Genomic DNA, 17,739 nt, shown 5'->3' with positions numbered 1-17,739 from the left:
AGCTTGTAGATCGGCTATGTTTGGTGAATGTTCCCGCCAGAATATGGGAGAAAAAAGGTCCTATCACTCAAACATTTGGTGGCCCCCTAGTAACTGTTGAAGACCCATGGTGTAGCGGACTAGAGGAGAGAATGTGGTCACGATGTAGGCAGTAGATCACATTTAGTACAGAGAATTGACAGATGTACCACTTTCAACCTAACCACAACCCTATAGCTTGCAAAGAACACTGTCTCTGCAACCCCCACCTCCACAGGTCTTTGCACACACATAAACTGAATACAAAGAATGTTCTGTTTTCTATGTCTGAACATGTCTGAATATGAACATGTGTGTAAGGAGTTATTGTGTCATATCTGATGAATAAATGTGTTTCACTCTACTGGTTTATTGCAAGAAACAGATGCAAATGGCATCAGGGAATGGGGGCTTTATCTTGGGAAAATGTGTGTTGTAGCTGTATTAGGTTAAATCATTACAACTATAGGCTGAATGGTATTTCATTCTTTACAAATGAAACACCAAAACAGTTCTGATTGAGTTCAGTCTTCACTCACTGTTAGGAGGTAGCATCTCATAGCTTTCACTCCGTTTCACAGGCTGGTCCTCTATGACAATATGGAATGAAGAAAAATGCAATTCAATCAATATTCTAAATGACTACCCAAAATCATTTTAGTTGTATTTATTTTTCAGTACATTCTTAATATTTGAAACAGTTACAATCTCATTTCCCTCACCAGGTCTCTATGATAAACAAAATCCTTCACAGAGAAAAGAAAATATCTAAGACTGTGAGCACTGAAATGGGTTGAGGTTGAGGTGCAATATGAGATACTTTAATACTTTAGATGAAAATATAATTGTAATGTATTTATCAATTAATCACTTCAGACATACAGTATACTGTAGGTTTACATGAGAAAAACAATAATGTCCCAAGTAAGTCAAATTGGATGCTTTGTTTCCACTATGCAGAATTACAATATTTCACTGAAAGTTCAGTATTTGACTGGACTCACCAGGTGCTGTATTCGCTGATTCAGCCATAACGTCACTCTGCTGGACACCCAGGAAATACAAATTCAATTGGAGTCTGTTGGTTTGTTATGGACAGAATAACAAATAACATTATGTTAACACTCTATTAACTCTGTATTTGCTCTGCATTCTTGACACATTCATGACAGCTCAATAATACATTCATTACAGTTACAAAAAACATAAACATTTCATGTCGGTAGTACATTCCCAAATGTTTTTATTATATTATAATTATATTGTTCATGAATATTCAAAGATTCAAATAGGTTTTATTTGTCACTCACTCTTACAAGTATTTGCAGTGAAAAGACATGACCTGTGAGCTGAGGGGAGACACTTTTTGTCAGTGCCCTGGGGGGCAGATTCTATGATTTGATCTGTCTGCAGGTACCCTAGCCTAAGCCACTTGCTTTTCACGACAATAAAAGTGACAATAACAAGAGCATCATCAAAATCTGCATAATTATGCATAATTATAATCTTGTTAATGTGACCTGATTGTCACCAATGATTGACATGGGGTTTGTCCTGTGTGTCACTGATGTGTCCAGTTTGACAGAGAATTTGCATGACATTTTGATCAGTGTAATTCAACAGCTACTTGGCTAATTCACAAAAAAAAGGTGGAAGACAGGGTTCCAATACATATAAATGAGAGAACGGAAGACAGTGTTTTCTGTTTTCTTCTTCTCATAATATTGATGGGCCGTGCACCTTGAGACCTTTATTTAACCCAGAGTGTTGCAGGCATTCTCTTTTCTCTCAAAGTATAATTATTGTTTTTATGAATAGCCATATGGGTCAAAGATTTATAAGGTTTTCAAGGCAACAAGATAATAAAACAGCAACTACATTTAGCAAAAAGTTATTTATGAATTATTTTATATTCATTGGAGTGTCAGCTATGCCCTTCGTAAATATTTGAGAATAAAGCCCATAAACATCTGTAACCCAGGAGCCTGTGTATGTGTGCAGGGACATGCACAGATAGACACTAGGTGGTGCTAGAGCACCTGCCCGTTTCCCTCTTGACCAGAAGCGCCCTTTAAAAAAATAATAATAATAAGTTTACAGGTGACATTGATCAATTCTAGATTAATAGCTTCTAATATATTAACAATTCCCCAAAATGTGCGTTGTCATTTTGCCAGACATTCCCACACTTGTGCCCTCGGTACTCCTGTGCCGTGCCCCTCCCTTCCCTCCCCTGCGCCTACAGTTAGACATAGAGCAGCACACAGCCACATACATCTCCTCCATCAGTGCCCTGGTGACGACCAACCTGCCGGTTAACAAACAAAACAAAACCCCAAATCCTGGGTTCGATTCCCGCCGGGGTCGCTTTGGGCGATGGGGAGCATGTTCTCTCCTTCGCATCATCAGTGCCCATACCCTAGGTGGGGTTGGCGAAATGGCCTTTCTTTTTTGGGGGGGGACCTTTCTGTGTGGAGTTTCCATGTTCTCCCCGTGTCCCTTAGGGTAGGTACCCTCACAAAAAAACATGCACTAATCCTGGTCTCTATACTGCCTCCCCCTGGTCAGCCGGAGCGCCTGATGGAGGGGAAAGGAACTGGTTGGAATAACGTGTTCCTTCCACATGCCCAACCAGGGAAACTCCCCCCCCCCTGTCAGGTGATAATAAGTGGCCTGCTCCCTCCTCATGCATTGAAGGAAGCATGAACTCAGTTCAGGGCTCTCCCCAGGCTGGCAGAGGGAGAGTAGCGCCCATGATTATAGCTTAGGCATCGGCACTGGATGAAAAAATCTGTTACAAAATCGTGGGATAAAAAAAAAAAATAAAAAAAAATTGTTTGCCCCCCTAAGTCAGATACCGAACTATGACTTCACTTGCAAACATTTCGTCTCGTTGTGAAGAAAGTCTCATTCAGTGCCAAACAGCTGAGCCTAAATTAGGGAGTACCCTACTGCCCTGCTTAACAAGCTAGTCATAAATCAATCAATGGATTTAACGTTAGATAACCACCACACGACCAATGTCGAGCATGTGAAACTATCAGTATACTTTTGCTGAATATTTTTGTAGTGACCTTATAGGTTTACATTAAGTAATCTACTGATGACAAAATAGGTAATTCCAAATTACCTGCAGAAAAGCCTTCTGACATATTAATGTCCAACCAAGCCAGTAGTGGCCTTATATCGATGTCGTTAGTCTATTTCTGGGAGATTAACCCTTAATTATCATGCACAGCAGAACATTGATTTAGCACTTTTAGCATAATGTCAAGAAGAGAAAGAATAAGAAAAGAGAAAAATAAATGTAGACACTAAAAGTATGCACAATGTTGCATTCGAGGAGGTTGCTCCTTTAAAGCAGGAGAAAGAGAAAGAGAATGATAATGCTCACTCAAGTATTTGAGCTACAGTCCAAATCAAGTCTCTGCTCTTTGAACTAGTCTATTTTTATTTATTTTTTTGTGTATAAAAATCTGTTGATTTTGAATGGTTATTTATTTTATAGACACTAGGCTAAAGCATGCACAATGTGGCACTGCTATATTTGTTCTGTTGTTGCCAATTTGAATTGTTACATATTTAGCAGAAACCAACCTTGAATATTATTAAACATCTGCATCAGACAGCATATGGCTATTGAAATAAGTACATGCAATTACGACGTACAAGATGTGCCTGTAATAAATCTCACACTACTAGGGCAGCCGGCGGTTCCACGTGCCTCACAAGGTTGCGAAGGGTCAAACTAGGGTTTTTTGTCTGGCCTATGTTTTTGGTGTCCGTCTGTGTGTCTGTCCGTCCGTGTGTCTGTGGCCAGCTCGGCACCGTTGGACTGATCAGCGAGAAATATTGCACACACTTCCTGGAGGCCAGAGCAGAACCTCTGCTCCAAATGTTTCACATCGGCCTGTTATAGCGCCACCATGGGGCAGATCTTTGCCAAACTCATTCATTTATATTACTACAGGAGGGGCCTTTTTGCACGACATCCCACAAGCACCACTAGACGGAACGGTTGGAAACTTTTCACTCACATTCCCAGCAAGCCAAGGAAGAGTACACATCATTATCTCTGTATTCATGTGATCAAGTCATATCTGTCAGATTTCTCATATTACATTCTGATTAGGTACCATTGGCTTCCAAGGTTTGCAGGGTGGCCCTTTTTGCACAACATGCCACAAATCATGAACGCAGTGCCCAATTGCTGTGAAACGTTGCAGGCACAGTTCCACTAGGCTCCACATTTTTCAAATCACCTCATGGTGGCGCTACAACAGCCCACTTCACGTTTTGGCCTATACATCTTGAACCGTAGGTCGTTCAATCAACATATTTTTCCCTGGATTCCTTGGATCATGACGTAACATATTGTGCCAAAATACTGTACATTTTCCACCATTTAGCATTTTCTTCAAAACACTATTTTTGCTACTACTCCTACAGATTTTGTCACACAAATTGATGCACATTATCTCTGGGATCATAAGATCAAGATGGATGAGTCTGATTTTTCAGATCCCATTCTACTCTCAGAGGAGCAGACCTTTCTTGTTCATGATTCTGAATCCATTGCAAGCATTTGTTTTGCTCAAAAAACATTGCCTGTTTGGGGTATTGGTGGAGTAAACAAAATAAATTATATTAGGCTACATTTGTGTTATAAACAGTGTAAATTGGCTATAAGCATAAAAATAGAAGGAATGACATAAAGCTGTTTAGATATTAGGTGCCTTTTGTGATTGGCCACGCCATTGCCCCCCCAGTACTCGCCCCTCCCGTTTGTATGCGAGAGCTGGCGAAAACTTCTGGGAACTCAGATTACCCCCCCAGTAATCTTCCTGCTCACAGACAGACAGACAGACAGACAGACAGACAGACAGACAGACAGACAGACAGACAGACAGACAGACAGACAGACAGACAGACAGACAGACAGACAGACAGACAGACAGACAGACAGACAGACAGACAGTTAACATTATGTTAACTCTGCCTTCTTGATGCGTTCATGACAGCTCATACATTCATTAAAGTTACAAAAAAACAACTTCATATATTAAAGAAAATTCCTAAATGTAATAAAAGGGGGCGCAATATGATTTTTTAATAAGCTGTCTCCAACTGCCTAAGCCACTTGCTTTTTATCATAAAAAAGTGACGAAATAACAAGAGCATCATCAAAATATGCCTATACACCATTATGATCTTGTTAATGTGTGACATGATTGTCACCAATGATTGACATGGAGTTTGTCCTGTGTGTCTTTGTGTGTTTTTTTAAGCCTGGAACCAAGCCATCATGGTGAATCATGTCCGTAAAACATTTGATTCTGTGTCAAAACAATATTTGAAAACAGCAAAAAGGGGGGTGTTTATTAAATATAGTATATTTGAATATTTAATTATATTATATTATAATATAATAAAATATTTCAATGTTTTTTTTCAGACTTCAGACCAGTCCAATGAAATGAGTGTCAGACAGGCTATAGTCACAAGCTATAGTCTCACGTGTTGCATAATATCCCCTCTCTCCAGTGGTGTAAAGTAACTAACTACATTTACTCAAGTACTGTACTTAAGTAGAATACTTTAGTTATTAGTGACTTTGTAGATTTAAATTATTATTACAAAACCACTTCAGACCTATACTTTGGCTTTATGAAAATAGCCGATCTACAAGCTCACAATGTGTCGCAAAGCGACGCGTTGGGTATTGATACTTTTACTTGAGTAAAAAAGTACTTCTTGAGTACTTCTTCCATCATTGGAGACAACTGTCACATGTTGCATAATATCCCCTCTCTCTGACTTTTTCATGTCTCTATAATCTCTAAATAGAGCAAACTAGAAAAGTATGCTCCTCAGAGCAGATCTCCACCAGGTCGGGTTGCCTACCCAGGGGTTTGTCAGTCGTGGGGTGCAGCCATCAGGACAAGATGAAGCTGTGGGGGGGGGAATAGAGTTTGTATAAATAAATCAGTAAAAAAAAGTTTGTTTTTTGCATAAGAGGAGAGCTCAACATTTGATGTTTCAGATTAAACTAAACTTTTATCCATTACATGGGATATAAGTTTATTTTAAATGCAATATTTAATATCAGGCCCAGATTAACACAAAGTGGAGAGTAACGATAGAGCTGGGAATCTGACAGACTACTGACTTGGAAGGAGAAGAAAGAGGTCCTTCTCATCTCAGCCCATACAACATTGTATTCTTTTTATTTATAAGGCCTTGTGTGGCAAGCTTCCTCTATACCTTTCTTCGCTCTTAGAACCAAAGGTTTCTGGACACTCAACACGTTCACAAAGACACATTAGATATACCAGTCCACGTAAGAAAAGTGAACAAGGAAAGACTGCCTTCATGTATTATGCTCCAGTGCTAGAGATGCGCGGATCGCGGTTTTAGCCGCGGTTGCCGCAGTTAACCGCAGTTTGGGTGGATTTGGGTCAATCAAATATAATTATTAATTCATATTGGATAAACCGTGGGTGAAATAATGCGGGAATTAAATTAATGATATCAATCTATAGGCCTATAATAGCTTTTAAAAAGCACTACATTTCACCGTGTGTGCGTTTGTAGTATTTTAATATTACGTCATTTTACACCAGGCACAAAATAGCCGCTCACGACATGTTGCTTTGCAAGCAGCCAGTGTTGCCAGGTTGCGAGAGAAATAAGTAGCCAGGTCTATGAAAACAAGCCCAAAACAAGTGCCAAACAAGCCCAAAAATCGCAACACAGAGCATTGTTTTTGCTCTGTGTTTTGTTTTCACTTTTTCTTTCTTTTTCTGTAAAGCACTTTGAGCTGCATTTATGTCATGAAAGGTGCTATATAAATAAAGTTTATTATATTAAAAGTCGCTTATAAAAAGCTTATAAAAAGCCGACATGGCAACAAAGTGGTTGAAAGCGAAAGTAACTTAATGAAGACGTTCGCTTGTTGTTACCATGGTTGTGGATTGTATACAGTCACTGCATCGCGACAGTGGTGAGTAACACTGTTTATAAGAAAACTAACATCAGGAAAATAACAATTATTTGGTGCGGTTGGTGCGGATCTATAAATAGGATGATATAAGTACCGCGGGTGGATGGCGGATGGATAATGAACTTGTTAACGCGGATTTGGGTGACAAAAAAACCCATCCGCGCATCTCTATGCTCCACACAAATGGAACAAACTTCAGGACTCTCTGAAACTGGAGCGATTGGTCTCAATAGAGACATTTAGGGTACTTCTCGAGGACAAATTTCATAGTAACTGCACCTGTTTCATGTAACACTGTTTATTGTCTCCGCCAGGCCGAAAGGCATGGCGAGAGAGTATGTTTTGCCCCCTGTCCGTCCGTCCGTGTGTGTGTGTGTGTGTCCGTCCGTCCGTCATTCTGTCATTTTGTGTACAGCTAATCTCCGGCACCGTTGGCTTGATCGCAGCGAATCTGTGCACACACACTCGCTGGATGCCAGAGCAGAACCTCTGCCCCAAATCTTTCAAATTAGCCTTTTATAGCGCCACCAGGAGGCCGCTTTTTGCAAAACACATTTCTTGACAGTACTCCTACAGATTTTATCCAAACATCACGCAAATCAGTACACAGTATCTCTATAGTCATGTGATCAACACGGATCTGTCCAATTTTCCATATTTCATCCTGATTGGCTAAGGTTGGCTTCCAAAGTTTGCAGGATTGCTCCGTTTTCAACAAAATGCCTCAAATCATGAACGCAGCTTGCGATTTCCGTGAGATTTCACACGCACATTCCCACTAGGCCGAGGAAGAAATGCCACTTGAAAATGTTCAAATCAGCCTCATGGTGGCGCTATAACAGACCGATTTGTGTTTTGACCTATAACTGCACCGATCTGTGTAAAACTTTGTAAGCGCACTCCCTAGAGGTCAAGGAAAAACCTTTGCCCTGCATTTTTCACATCTGCCTTTTATAGCGCCACCAGGAGGCCGACTTATGTAAAACACATTTTTTTATATTACTCCTTCCGATTGTATCGAAATTTCACGCAAATCGGTACACATGATCTCTACAGTCATGTGATCAAGACGGATGTGTTTGATTTTTCATATTCCATCCTGATTGGCTAAGATTGACATCTAAAGTTTGCAGTAGTGCCTTGTTTTGAACAAAATGCCGCAAATCATGAACGCAGCATCCGATTGCGGTCAAACTTTGGACGCACATTCACACTATGTTGAGGAGCAAATGCCACCCTTTTAACATTGGCCTGTTATAGCGCCACCAGCAGGTCTAATTTAGCAAAACACATTTTTGAACAAAATGCTTCAAATCATGAATGCAGTGTCCGATTGCCGTGCAAGGCCTAAGAAGAAATGGCACCCTTTTCACTTTGGCCTATTATAGCGCCACCAGGAGGCCACAATAACCTACCTGACCTGGCGGAGACCTGTGCTCCGAGGAGCACTTTTTCTAGTTTGCTTCTGTGACGATTGTAATATGATTCAAATGTTTGTTATTGTTTTTCATTATGTATATGTGTTATATGCTGTTATCAGGGCGTCCCTGAAAAAGAGAGCTTGCTCTCAGTGGGCTCCCCTGAATAAATAAAGGAAATAAAAAAAATAAAAAAAAATAAGCAGGTGCAGTGTTTTCCTTACAGGCACTTTCAGAGCAGCAATGGCTGAGATGATGCTTTTGTAACTACATAGGGGATCGTAAACATATTTTGCTAAAGTTACAGCCAGACTGTATGAATTCAGTGGCCGCTTATCCTGGACAGCTGTTTAGTGTCAATCTGGGAACCCATTTGGTAGAAAAAAGAAAAAATAAATACCTTTGTACCAACAAAGGTACCTTTATACCAACCTCCTTATTTGTGTAAAACAGGACCTCGGGTTTGGCTCCTCCCCTTTCTTAGTCCATTTCCTCCCGGGTGCTTCTGTGTTTATTCCTACTAACAACAACATTGCATGTTGAGAGATTAGTTTAGTGTAGCACGCCACATTATAAAGTGAGAAAAGGAAGAAGAAAATCACTGAAACAGAGCGGAAATTGGTAGACATGCAGACATAGAGACATACAAAACATTTGTCTGCTTCATTTCTTAAATGTAAGTAGAAAAATGTCAGACCAAGATAAATGAGAGAGAGAGAGAGAGAGAGAGAGAGAGAGAGAGAGAGAGAGAGAGAGAGAGAGAGAGAGAGAGAGAGAGAGAAGAGAGAGAGAGAGAGTACTTTTACTGGTCTTTGTTTTTAAACATAATGTTATTTAGCCTTTCCGAGGCAACTGCATGGTCAAATCAGTTTATTTTCTTTCATGAAGGTCATCCTCCTGGCGCTAGGCCTATAGTCTAATATCCCAATCCTCTCAGGCTCACTTATGCCAAATCTGTTTATCATCCATGTTGGTACTCCAGAGTCCAGAGTCCAAACACAACTACGCAGCAAACTAGCATAGGCCAACACGTTGTGTTTCAATCCAATCCAATCCACTTTATTTATAGAGCACATTTAAAAACAACAGTGTTGAACCAAAGTGCTGTACACTCAGTAAAATACTAAAATAAACAAGAGAACACACACAATGAACAAGACAACGATTGACACAATGCCTGGGGAAGCAGCAGCTTCTCAATCTAAATTTTCAAACGCCAAGGAGAACAAGTGAGTTTTCAAACGTGATTTAAACACAGACAGGGTTTGAGACACTCTAACATGGGGTGGCAGCTTGTTCCACAATGTGGGCGCTATGGAGGAAAATGATCTGTGTTTTCAACTTAGTTGCTGGGACCTTAAGGAGTGACTGGTCAGTAGACCTCAACACCCTTGTACCATTATTGGGAGGTAGAAGTTCATATAGGCACCACCACCACCACCACACACACAGACACAAGCACGCACGCACGCGCGCAACACACACACACACACACACACACACACACACACACACACACACACACACACACACACACACACACACACACACACACACACACACACACACACACACACACACACACACACACACACACACATGTAGCTCTACTGTATGTGATCCTTGTCACAGAGAATATATTTTACATGTATGTTTAAGTTAACACAAATAGACAAAAATATGAGGATGAAATCTCTCTCTCTCTCTCTCTCTCTCTCTCTCTCTCTCTCTCTCTCTCTCTCTCTCTCTCTCTCTCTCTCTCTCTCTCTCTCTCTCTATCTATCTATCTATCTATCTCTAAAAGTCATATGATTGTCAAAAATATATTGCCAGAGGCCACTTACTGATTTGGTAGTTAAGGCATACTCTTATGAAGAAAGAATAAAGAAAGAAAAGAAAAGACAGAAAAGTTGCCGAAGCGTATCAGCCGAGTCAACCTTCAGGGAAAAGTTTGTTATAGCAGAGGTGAAGGAGTAGGAGGTGCTTCCAATTGAGGGAAAAAAAGAGTTTCCGGTTATAAGAAGATTAATGATTGAAATTGATTTCCCCATTTAGGCCTGGAAAATCCATGGCTCAAATTTTTTACGTATTTCATAAGACTGTAGTTTCTTGAGGTGATCTCCCTCTCTTGTGTTTGATTCTATAGAAATGGGCGGGGTAGTAATAATAGTAATAATAATAGTTGGCCTATAATAATAATAATAATTTAGTTATGTTTTTGTAGTTTGGGGTATTTGTCACTGTACATTTGCACATACGTGATTTATTTATTTCTGTACCTATCCTATTGGGAGCAGTGGGTGCTATTATTACAATGCCCGGGGAGCAGTTAGGGGTTAAGTGCTCTGCTTAGGGACACTTCGACACAGACAGCAGGAACCAGTGACCTTCTGGTTACCAGGCCTTTCTACCTTTTCAGCTACTGTGTCAACACAGTCAGAGCAGCAATGGCTGAGATGACGCTTTTGTAACTACACACAGGATTGGAAACATATATAGACTGTAGTTTCTTGAGGTGATCTCCCTCTCTTGTGGTTGATTTGATAGAAATGGGCGGGGTAGTAATAATAGTAGGCCTAATAATAATAACAATAACAATAACAATAACAATAACAATAACAATAATAATAACAATAATAATAATTTATTTGTGTTTTTGTAGTATATATATATATTTTTATAAAGTTTGTTTTTAAGATTGATAGAGATTGAACAACAAAGAATGATTGAAAGTAATGATGTACAGTTAAGTGCTGGTTGACATGACTTTACCGTGTTGCACTCAGGTGACTGCAGGTGAAGAGCCATGATGTAGTATATGGTGAGGTAACGACTTGATATGATGACACTTAGCTCTGGTATTGCATGCTTATAAAGTAATCTAATTTACCACTTATGCATTGAGTGGATATTGTATCACTTAAAATATTAATGGAAAATAAGCAAAATCGATATGATAAAATGTAATGGTAAAAAAAAACACAATTATGAAGATACATTAGGCTACTAGGCTCATAATACAATATAGGGAGTTAAGAGTAGAGTAGTACAATGGAATAGCATATAATTAATAATATAGATGGATGGTCTGGTGACGGAGCATGAGTAAACTGTTAATGTGTATTTATTTCATTCAGTTGTGCACAGAATTATGTCACATACAAAAAGAGAGTCACATTTACATTCTCACATGAAACAAGTCTAAATCAGACTTGACGAACATCTGGAATTCAGATTTTATAAATGACCAAAACAGAATTAATGGAATGAAAAAATAAAAATGAGAGGAATACACAAAATGGTGTGAGTGTGAATCAAGCTTGATAAATATTAATAAACATACAATACTGTATGTCGTTTTTTGGATGAAGTCCTGCCGGAGCCAAGGCTCAGCCCGCCAGAGAGCAAGCTCCTGATTTTCTCAAATGACTTGAATTAATAAAGTACAGTCAAACATTACACATAGAAAGCGTCTCAATAGTTAAATCTACCCAAAATGAGTTGAAATCAAAGATTGTCCTTTACATTATAACCACAACATTAATGTAACATGAAAACATGAAACATGACAAAACTTTAATGTTTAACCACTCCAGATACACATCAGAGCCAGGGGAACTTTCGCCCAGGACGAGGCATGGCTTCTCCCACAGATACAGTAAGTATCAATACTAGAAACATTTCAAACCTGGAAATATGTTTTCTTCCACATTTACTCCCAAATGTTTTTGGTATATTTAGATTCATGTCCCGCATCAGATTTGAACCCTGGTCTCCTGCATGGGAGAGTGGGAGACCACATTTCTACCACTCTCCAGAGGGAATCTCTGCATGGCTACAGGAGATATTGAACCTACAGTATGAGCTCCAGCCAGTACTACTTGTCAACCAGTAGGTGTCCTACTCGACACCATGATCTAAATTACTCTCAATATAAGAGTAGGGAGACCACCTCCAACTCCTATTGTATTAACATACTCTACCAAAATAACATTTTGTTCATTAGAATAAGTAGATTGCAGCTTTAAGTTAACAAAGAGAACCAGTTTGCGTTACTCATTATTTATTATTTTACTAGTGTGAAGCAGGAAAAGCTGTTACTCAAATTGTTTTACATAATGCAAAGCTGTACTAGTATTACAAAATCAATAATTAACCAGATAGTTTTACATAAACAATACAAAGCTTTACTAATTAACCAGGTACAGTAGTATTACATAATCAATAATTAACCAGATAGTTTTACATGATCAATACAAAGCTTTACTAATTAACCAGGTACAGTAGTATTACATAATCAATAATTAACCAGATAGTTTTACATGATCAATACAAAGCTTTACTAATTAACCAGGTACAGTAGTATTACATAATCAATAATTAAGCAGATAGTTTTACATAATAAATACAAAGCTTTACTAATTCACCAGGTACAGTAGTATTACATAATCAATAATTAACCAGATAGTTTTACATAATCAATACAAAGCTTTACTAATTCACCAGATAGTTTTACATGATCAACTAGAAAAAGTGCTCTTCGGAGCACAGGTGGGCCAGTAATGTTATTGTGGGCAAAAATCGGCCTCCTGGTGGCGCTATAATAGGGCAATGTTAAAAGGGTGCCATTTGTGACTCAACGTAGTGTGAATGTGCGTGCAAAGATTCACCACAATTGGACGTTGCGTTCATGATTTGGGGCATTTTGTTTAAAACGGGCCACTCCTGCAAACTTTAGATGTCAATCATTGCCAACCAGGATGTAATATAAAAAATCTGAAGGAACCCTTTCGTTTAATGATTATAGACATACTGTGTACCGATTTGCATGATGTTTGGACAAAATCTGTAAAAGAGTACTGTAAAAAAAAAAAAGTGTTTTGCAAATATCAACCTCCTGGTGGCGCTATAACAGGCCCATGTGAAAAATGTGGGGCAGAGGTTCAGCTCTGTGCGCACAGTTTTGCAAGCCAACGGTCCAAGCCAACGGTGCCGGAGATTAGCTGTTCACAGACGGACACACGGACACACAGACAGACGGACGGCCTGGCGGACACAATAATGAACCAGATATATATTTATAGAATCAATACAAATCTTTACTACACACAGGGCTGTGTGTTGCCAGTGATGCTGATGTGCCCAAGTGTTGTCACTCTGCTGGTGACGTTCTGCCACATCCACCTCCAGCACCTGCAAAGAAAGCAGCCACACAAACAGACAGACATGGAGAGTGTCAACTGTCAATACACTTGTTACCCTGGTTAACTTAGCCAGATAGGATCAATATAAAGCTTTACTAATTAATAATTTTACATAGCATCGCTGTCGGGCAAAAACCTTTTAAAAAAATAGAAAAAAATACAGTGTTTAACCTATAATGACATGCCCAAAATATGGGAAAAAAAGTGGTTAAGTCTGTTTTTTAAATATTTTTTCCTTTTTATCAAAGGAACAATCGGCACTTACAAAATAAGTTTCAGAGCTTTTAATACAGTAGCAGACATTAATGTGAGCATTTACACCGACTAGGCGGAAATGAACGACCTATAGCTGATCACAGTCATCAATATACAAAATTAGATATTCATCATAATATACACAACTAGAAAAGGGTGCTCTGCAGAGCACATATCTCCCCCAGGCTGTCAGGACCTGAGGAAGCTACAGGGGGGAATTGAATTTACGGCATATGGTGCAACATTTTGCATTTGCACCAGTCAATGTACCTACTGAGAAATTTAACTTTTTAAGTCCTGTGGGTTGAGCATGCCAAGCCTTGGACTGATTTTTATAAATATTTAACCACTGAAAAGTATGAACTTTTGACTAAATAATAACTTGAACAGGTTATTTTTCCATTCACTGAAATGTAATGGTTTTGGATATAAGGTTTCCACCTGACAGCGACAATATGCTGCTTTGCCTCAAACGTAATTTATCTGGCTTTGTTTGCTCAAGGAAGAAATGTTAAACTTAACTTCATAGCTGTTTGGTTTTACAGTAATAAACCAAAGACATTTTGACCATCAATTTACCACAGTCAGGTTAGGTAGGCTACAATTAATAATGTGATTGACTGATTGATATATTATATTCACTTACACAAAATAATATGATTTGTTTTTATGCTTACTCAGAGGATGATGCACCATCTCTTCATCTTTTTTATTTCATCTTCTATTTCCTTCTTTTCATTTCTTGATTCCTGGGTTACCTCGCCCCGTTTCAGTTCTGCTAGTCTCATTCTCAGCCTTACCATTTTCTCGATGTCTTCGTATTTTTCTTTGAACTCCTCCTTAAGTATTTCTATGAATCCATTGGATTTCTCTGCATTTTCTCTGGCCTCGTCTGTGTATTTCTTCACAATCATCTTCACTTTGTCTTCATGCTCTTTCAGAATTCTCTGTCGTTCCTTTTCTTCTTCTTGTCGTCTGTTTTGATCCTCTTCTCTTCTTTTCATTTCATGTTCTTCTCTTTCCTGATCAAATTCGTCCCGAAGCTTTTTTATTTTCTCATGTTCTTCTTCTCTTCTCTCTTTATCTTCCTGGTCTCTTTTATCCCACCATCCTCTTCTTTCGTTCTCCCAAGCCTCTTGTTGTTTTCTCGTTTCTTCTCTCTCTTTTCCCAACATTTTATCCTTTTCTTTTGATTTATTTTTCTCTCTCTCCAGGGCATCAAGTTGTTCTTTCCACTCCTTTTGTTTAATTTCCTCTTCTTTGTTCCTTTTTCTATCCTCTTCAATTTTTTCCTGTTCTTTCTTTTTCTCCATTTGCTGAATTTTCTGTCGTTCATTTTCTACTTCTTTTTGTCTGTTTTGATCCTCTTCTCTTCTTTTCTTTTCAAGCATTTCTCTTTCCTGATCAAATTCTTCTTGAAGCCTTTTTATTTTCTCCTGTTCTTCCTGTTCTCTTTCTTTTCTTTCATTATCCCAAGCCTCTTTTTGTTTCCTCATTTCTTCTCTCTGATTTTCTAACATTCTATCCTTTTCTTCTGATCCTATTTTGTTCTCTCTCTCCAACGCATCAAGTTTTTCTTTCAGCTCATTTCGTTTAATGTCCTCCTCTTTCTTTCTTTCTCTTTCCTCCTTTTCTCTTTTTTCTTGTTCCTTCTCTCTTTCCTTATGCACTTGTTCCTTTTCTTCTTGTTGTCTCTTCTGATCCTCTTCTCTTCTTTTCTTTTCATGTTTTTCTCTTTCCTGATCAAATTCTTCCTGACGCCTTTTTATTTTTCTTCTGTTCTTCTTCTCTTCCTGTTGTCTTTGATCATACAATTCTTTTCTTTCTTTTTCCCAAGCCTCTTGTTCTTTCCTCATTTCTTCTCTCTTATTTTCCATCATTCTATCCATTTCTTCTGAACTTTTTTTTTTCTCTCTCTCTAAGGCCATTTTTTGTTTCCACTCTGTTCGTTTCTTTTCCTCCTCTTCCTTCCTTTTGCGGTCATCCTCTTCTCTTTCTTTCCGTTCTTTCTCTCTATCCTCACGTTCTTTCTTTATATAATCCTCCTTTTCTTTTAGTTGTTTCTCTCTTTTCTCTCTCTCCTTTTCAATTTCATCTTTCTGCTCTTCCACTCTTTTCATCATTCCTTGCATTTCTTCTTCATGTCTTCTTTTCAGGGCCTCCACCTCTCTCTTCATCTCCTCTTCCTTCTCTTTTAAAATCTTCTCCATTTGTTTTTGAATGGCTGCTTCAGCCTCCTGGAACATCTCTGTGGTGTAACACCCCCCACCATTCTCCTTCACCATCTCATCAACCTTCTTCATCAGATCACTGACTTGTTTGTGGTTGTTCTTATCAAAGTTGTTGAAGACATGGTATCTTCCTCCACAGTCTTCAATTAGCCTCTGAAACGAATCATCACAACCCTTGACATAGTCTTCAATGGACAGATTATCATTCTCCAGTGAGTCTCCTCTTGTGAAAAGAATGAGGGTGAACTTCTTGGAATTCTTTCCAAAGGCCTCCTGGATTAACTTCAATGTCTCCTTTTCCTCTGCTGTGTGTCGGCCAATTTGTAACACCAACAGGAACACATGAGGCCCCGGGGCCATAAGATTGATGCATTTTGTCAGCTCCTGACAAACATCTTCTTGGGACAGATTTGTATCAAACAAACCAGGTGTATCAACGACAACAACAGGACGACCGTCTATCTCACCACGTGCTTTCTGGCAAAACTTGGTGACTGATGATTGGCTGGATTGGGATTTAAATTTCATCTGACCCAGAATGGTGTTTCCTGAGACACTTTTTCCACTGCCAGTCTTCCCAATCAGTACCATTCTTAAGCCATCTCTGTTCTGATTTCCATCGTCACCTGGATTAACAAGAGACATTGAAAAAAAAGAAGGTTTTAAACTGTATCATTTATTATTATTTGTCCTTTATTTTGCCAGGGCGGTATCTTTGATATCTAAAACGGTCCACATCAAGTCATAGTTATATGAAGCAATGACAGGTTTTTAAAACACCTTTAAGAATATTCAAAGGTACAGTGCTTCAGAAGTCATTATATTTTGTATCTTATTCCGTGTCCAACATGCATAGAAAGAGAACATCATTTTGACCATGTGTACAGTGTACAATGGATATCTTTGATGCCCAACGATGTCTGAACTAAGAATACATGATGGGCACTTTTCTCATAGACTATCGTAGAGGTTAATATGAACTGCAGTGGGGGAGTCTGTTACAAAACATAATGTTGTGTGTACACAGATAGAAATAAGCTTTGCACTATTTTCTTTCTGGCTGAGGCTACGGTCACACCTAACTTTGTGTTTGCTAAATTGGCCGTCTTTTTGCGATAGTTTTTAATGGGAACAGAGCGTTTTGTTAGCATTGTGCAGCTTTCTGTGACTTGTGCACACCTTGCGTTTATGTGTTCTATGCGCCACTCAAGTAGACTCAAGTACAGTCCAGTAGAGAAAAAGTCTATCTGAAGCAGATAAATGCTCAAGACCGTTTCTGCTTTTCCCCGTCTGTCCAATCAAATGAGTCGAAGGTGGACCGGCGGCAACGTCAAGACAGAAGGCACTGAATGCTACTCCGTTTTTTATGTTGTGCTGGCTGTACAAAACAGGCGGCTACACACAACCTACATTTATCAGCCTGCAACCAGTGTGCAAGTATGACCATAGCCTTGAGAAGGAATACTTTTTAAGGGTACGGTCACACCTAACTTGGTTCTGCTTATGTGGCAATCTTTTTGCAATGGTTTTCAATGGGAACAAGGCGTTTTTTTTGGCATTGTGCAGCTTTCGGTGTGAAAGTGCTCCATTCCATTTGAAAACCATTCCAA

General features: G+C 39.0%; 1 protein-coding gene across 1 annotated transcript in view; it reads right to left on the bottom strand.

Annotated features, from left to right (window-relative positions):
* Positions 1-17,739, bottom strand: part of LOC308099648 (uncharacterized protein) — a gene marked incomplete at its 3' end in the record, with an annotated part of 46,598 nt that overhangs the window by 5,701 nt on the left and 23,158 nt on the right. The window lies entirely within an intron of this gene.

This window comes from Gymnoscopelus braueri (assembly GCF_963280865.1).
Source record: "Gymnoscopelus braueri genome assembly, chromosome: 13".
NCBI classification, from domain to species: Eukaryota; Metazoa; Chordata; class Actinopteri; order Myctophiformes; family Myctophidae; genus Gymnoscopelus; species Gymnoscopelus braueri.
The sequence above is the reverse complement of the archived record's forward strand: the minus strand, read 5'-3'. Positions and strand labels throughout refer to the sequence as shown.